The sequence below is a fragment of the Pyrus communis genome, chromosome 9 (assembly GCF_963583255.1).
Source record: "Pyrus communis chromosome 9, drPyrComm1.1, whole genome shotgun sequence".
In the NCBI taxonomy this organism is placed as follows: domain Eukaryota; kingdom Viridiplantae; phylum Streptophyta; class Magnoliopsida; order Rosales; family Rosaceae; genus Pyrus; species Pyrus communis.
In genome coordinates, this window is record NC_084811.1 from 764,340 (window position 1) to 770,339 (window position 6,000).

The window sequence follows — 6,000 nt, forward strand, 5'->3', positions numbered from 1 at the left end:
GTTGCCGAAAGAGGTGTTTTACTTATTGTTAACTTTCCACAGGCTTTTTCTTGAATTGGGTTGTAGGACTTTTTGCTAAACTTGCACCAAAGGTCTGAATTTACTCCTTTTTTCTGGAGGGGAATTTGATTCAAGACACTTGATCTTGAATCGGACTTCTGATTTCTTTAAAATCCTTGGGACTTATCCTTGAATGAAATGGAACCACGAGCAGCTCCACATGACAAGTGATCTTCGGCTCCGTCGGGGATGAATCAGTTCATGTTTTGTTATGTTTGTCTCCACATGTTTCAATGTATCATTTTCGCTTGCCTTATCTGTTTCCCTTGTAGAAGTGGTATTTTCCCTAGTTTTTCCCCATGCAGGTTTGGCATCTTCTCTTGCAGTATTTGTCCTCTGATGCAGGAATGGAATGCAAACCTTGCATTTGGAAGATCTTTCATAACATTACTTCTCAGCAACTCATATGCTTGGTAACTCCAATCATCATATCAGTAGTTTGAAAATGAGTACTCGAGAGCAATGCTAGGTAAGCAATCAGGAAAGTTTCTAGGCAAAGGTTCCAAGCAATCAGTTCCAGATAGGAAGTTTGATTCCATGTGGCGACTGATTGCTCTCTTTCTCCTTATCCTGCAGATAAGAATAAAGACAAAGGAAAAGACTGGGAGAAAGCATGATATGAGATACTTTTACTTTCGACCCTGATGATATGAGATACTCTTGCTCTGGTATGACTTGTTTGAAGAGGTATTCTCGGAGATGAAGAAAACTGAGTATTTTGAGATGCTTTGTTGAAGATGCATTCTCGGATAGGATGAAGAGTTAGATATCTTTGTAGGTCTGCCTTGTTATGGAAGATAGAGGTCGACATATATAGGGATTTCCCAATAACAAGTAGTGGTGTTATGCCTTTACTCTTGTTAGCAACTGTGGTGCAATTAGAACAGTAAAATTCACGCGTTTTCAACTTTATCAGAGATCTTTGACAAAGTTGCGTGTGATATCCAAAAGCTGAGATTGCGTCTGAGAAATGTTGACGAACTTTACCCTGAAAATCTAGCTTTTGAAATTCAGAGAGCAACGTCTCTTCGATTTTTGAACAAGTGGCCTTGTTGCTTCTTTTTTTATAAAGGCATCAATTGTGCTCAAAATGTATGCTCGAAAAACTATTGCATGTAGGATTTTCCCTTTCTTGCACTTTTGAGATTTTATCTAACCTCATTTTTCCTTCATCATTTTTGAAAAATAGCTTGCCCATCTAATATTTGCTTAGATTTGAGTCTTAAGAGTGGTACAAACGAGCTGCATCATGATAATATATGGTTCTCGTCGTTCTTATCTTTTAATGGTCCTTTTACGATTAGGGACTCTGTGATGAAGAATGACATAACCACTAAAGTGGTAGCTAGGAATCTTCTCGCTCTCAAGGATAACAGAATATTTTCAAACCGGTCTGATGAGTCAGCTGTTCAAGACTCATTGGCTCTCAGTATTCAGTGGGTGGGCTCTGTTTCTAATATGGGTCAACGCCTACTTGCTCGAACTCACCAAGTTGAATCATTGATGGCTGAGGTGGTAAGTCTTAAACAAGATATTAGAGTGCTCAAGCACGAGAATAGAGTGTTACACATGCTTGCAAATAATTACTCGACGAGCATGAAAAGAAAGCTCGACCAGCTACTGGAATCTGAAGGTCGAACTCAAAATGATAATTAGGGGTTCGAGTCTTTATTCCAAAGACACCCATTGTCTCAGCCGTCTAGAGTTTCATCAAGTGCTGAGGCTCCAAATAATCAACCTCTGGTGCCTCCCCCTTCTGGGGTACTTTCAAGTACTGAGGCTTCACATGAGCAAACTTTGTGAAGGTTCCCTCTTGTTTGTTTATTTTAACTCATGTGTATATAATTTCTCGGAGATATTAATAGATAAGCTTTATTTCATTCAGTGTATTGTGCTAAATACAATAAAGCATATACTTCACTAAGATGTGGTACTTCTGGACCAAACATCAATTCATCTTTTCCCTTACAAGGATGAATAAGATGAATGATTTTTCTTAGTGTCTAAATATTAATTAACCACTTGAGTGTTCAACTCATGATCTTCAATCCATAGGGTTTTTTTTAATATCATAAATATCATGAATAAGATTCGTGTTGACATATTGTTCGATCTGCAGTTCGAAACAAAATTTCTCTCAACACTTTATAATCTTTCTAGACTCTTCATGAGTCTTACTCTAATATTATTAACTCTTGCAAGAGATTTAGTATGTTGCAACAATATCATAATGATAGTACTCACTAAGGCAATTTATATCATCCATTGGTATTTAAGTACATATTTTATGTTTTACCCTTACAGGGTTTTCTTCAAGCAATCTGAAATCTTTAAGGATTTTCTACACTTCATGACACATTTTCCTTTGGAATTTATACAGAGCAACTTGCTTCCATCTATATTTGAGGGATTTACTTATGGAGATATGATGTGGGCGACTCACAACCCTTTGTATATAATTCTCCATTCATATGAACTTGTTTATAAGAGCATAATTTTATATTTCAATTAGTAACCTTGTGTCATATCATGTGAGTGCAATTCACTGTATTACAAATGCCCATATGTAACCTCATTTGGTTCAACATCTTTTGCCTATTTGTATTATATACACACATATATAGGTCCATTTTTCCACGTTCTTACAAGATTGTAATGGAATTGATTTTCTCCATTTTTGGCAAATAATATTTCCTTTAGTCGACGAACAAAAGAATCTGACTCAATATCAATACAGCTCATTGATGAATTTTGTGACATCCCACATCGCCTAGGGGAATGATTCTTATATGTATATTCTTATCCCTACCTAGCACGAGGCCTTTTGGGAGCTCACTGGCTTCGGGTTCCGTTGGAACTCCGAAGTTAAGCGAGTTCACGCGATAGCACTCCCATGATGGGTGACCCACTGGGAAGTTCTTGTGTGAGTTCCCAGAAACAAAACCGTGAAGGTGTGCTGGGGGCCCAAAGCGGACAATATCGTGCTACGGTGGAGTTGGGCCCGGGAAGTGGTCCCACCCGGGCCAAGATGTGACAATTTGGTATCAAAGCCTATCCCTGGTCGCGTGTGTGCCGACGAGGACGTCGGGCCCCTAAGGGCGGTGGATTGTGACATCCCACATCGTCCAGGGGAGTGATCCTTATATGTATATTCTCATCTCTACCTAGCACGAGGCATTTTGGGAGCTCACCGACTTCGGGTTCCGTTGGAACTCCAAAGTTAAGCGAGTAGCGCACGAGAGCATTCCCAAGATGGGTGACCCATCGGGAAGTTCTCGTGTGAATTCCCAGAAACAAAACCATGAGGGCGTGGTCGGGGCCCAAAACAGATAATATTGTGCTACGGTGGAGTCGGGCCCGGGAAGTGGTCCCGCCCGGGCCGAGATGTGACAATTTGGTATCAGAGCTTAACCCTGGTCGTGGTGTGCCGACGAGCACGTCAGGCCCTTAAGGGGGGTGGATTATGACATCCCACGTCGTGCAGGGGAGTGATCCTTATATGTATATTCTCATCCCTACTTAGCACGAGGCCTTTTGGGAGCTCACTGGCTTTGGGTTCTGTTGGAACTTCGAAGTTAAACGAGTTCGCGCAAGAGCACTCTCATGATGGGTGACCCACTGGGAAGTTCTTGTGTGAGTTCCCAGAAACAAAATAATGAGGGTGTGCTGGGGGCCCAAAGCGGACAATATCGTGTTACGGTGGAGTTGGGCCCGGGAAGTGGTCCCGCCCGGGCCGGGATGTGACAATTTACCCACATCGCCCAGGGGTGTGATCCTTATATGTATATTCTCATTCCTACATAGCACGATGTCTTTTGGGAGCTCATTGGCTTCGGGTTCCGTAAGAACTCCGAAGTTAAGCGAGAAGGGGGCTAGAGCAATCCCATGATAAGTGACCCACTGGGAAGTTGCTCGTGAGTTCCCAAAAATAAAACCGTGAGGGAATGGTAAGCCCAAAGTGGACAATATCGTGCTACGGTGGTGGAGCGGGCCCGAGAAGTGGTTCCACCCGGGCCGGGATGTGACAAATTTAATAACTACTTGTAAAAACCAAAATTACCATTGGTTGTCATCAATCATTGATCTCATATTTTTATGTGCATCCACATGCATAAAAGCTTTTCATTTCTTTAAATATCCATTGCCTTTTCAAGGGCATTACATTATTTCTTCCAGGATAGTTATAATTTAGATAATGCGGATCATAACCTTCTCTTGAGCGTTATAGAGCTGTGATTTTAATCTCCATTTCCAGGAGTTAAGTTATTAGAACCTATGTCTATCATGCTTCATGCATGAGACATCAACATTCCCATGTCCGCTGATTGTCCTTTTGGGGACATGTATCCATACGGCGACTGTCATGTTTCCGGCAAGCAACAGATATGTTTCAGGAATGCAATAGTTCAGTAATGTCATATTATTCTTCTTTCGAATGATTGAACCTTCTGAATCTAAGGGTCTGTCATGCTTCAGGCGTGTAACAGATAAATCATTTGCTACCACATTATTTTGTCCAACAGCGACATCAATTTGGTATCAGAGCCTAACCCTGATCGTGGTGTACCGACGAGGACGTCGGGCCCCTAAGGGGGGTGGATTGTAAGATCCCATATCGCCTAGGGGAGTGATCCTTATATGTATATTTTCATCCATACCTAACACGAGACCTTTTGGGAGCTCACTGGCTTTGGGTTCCGTAAGAACTCCGAAGTTAAGCGAAAAGGGGGCTAGAGCAATCCCATGATGGGTGACCCACTAGGAAGTTGCTCGTGAGTTCCAAAAACAAAACCGTGAGGGAATGGTAAGCCCAAAACGGACAATATCGTGCTACGGTAGTGGAGCGGGCCCGGGTAGTGGTCCCGCCCGGGCCGGGATGTAACAAATTTAGTAACTACTTGTAAAAACCAAAATTACCATTGGTTGTCATCAATCATTGATCTCATATTTTTATGTGCATGCACATGCATAAAAGCTTTTCATTTCTTTAAATATCCATTGCCTTTTCAAGGGCATTACATTATTTCTTCCAGGATAGTTATAATTTAGAGAATGCGGATCATAACCTTCTCTTGAGCGTTATAGAGCTGTGATTTTAATCTCCATTTTCAGGAGTTAAGTCATTAGAACCTATGTCTATCATGCTTCATGCATGAGACATCAACATTCCCATGTCCGCGGATTGTCCTTTTGGGGACATGTATCCATACGGCGACTGTCATGTTTCCGGCAAGCAACAGATATGTTTCAGGAATGCAATAGTTCAATAATGTCATATTATTCTTCTTTCGAATGATTGAACCTTCTGAATCTAAGGGTCTGTCATGCTTCAGGCGTGTAACAGATAAATCATTTGCTACCACATTATTTTGTCCAACAACGACATCAATTCTTGTAGGCACATTTGTAGCAAGTATATGTGATTTTATCACTTTCGTTGCATCATTAAATGCATCTGGCGTTTGATTTGCATATCATTGCATCATTCAATTATTCTCACTTCGTTTTTATATTAATTGCTTCATGAATCAAAATAGACAAATTCTCTTCATTCTTCTGAAACGGTCTTTTCTCATCATACTTTTGGAATGATATTTTCTCATCATTCTTCTGGAACGATGTTATTTTCTCCCCTAACGGCAGGAAAACTCTTTTATCAAAATCATAGTCCGTAAATTATGTGGTAAATATATCCCCAGTCAAGGGTTCCAAATGTTGAATGATAGATAGTGAATCAAATTCAACATAAATTTCCAGTTTGTCTTCAGGCCTTATTTTTAGTACATTGTGGCAGTTCAATAGGCACATAGATAACATAATAAAAAACTCATACATGTGTAATGTTTGGCTGGTGCCCAAACACGAGTTGTACTGAGAAATATTGATGGTTGGTAACTGATGTCAACCAAACTTAATAGTGAATTATGTATAATGGTATGT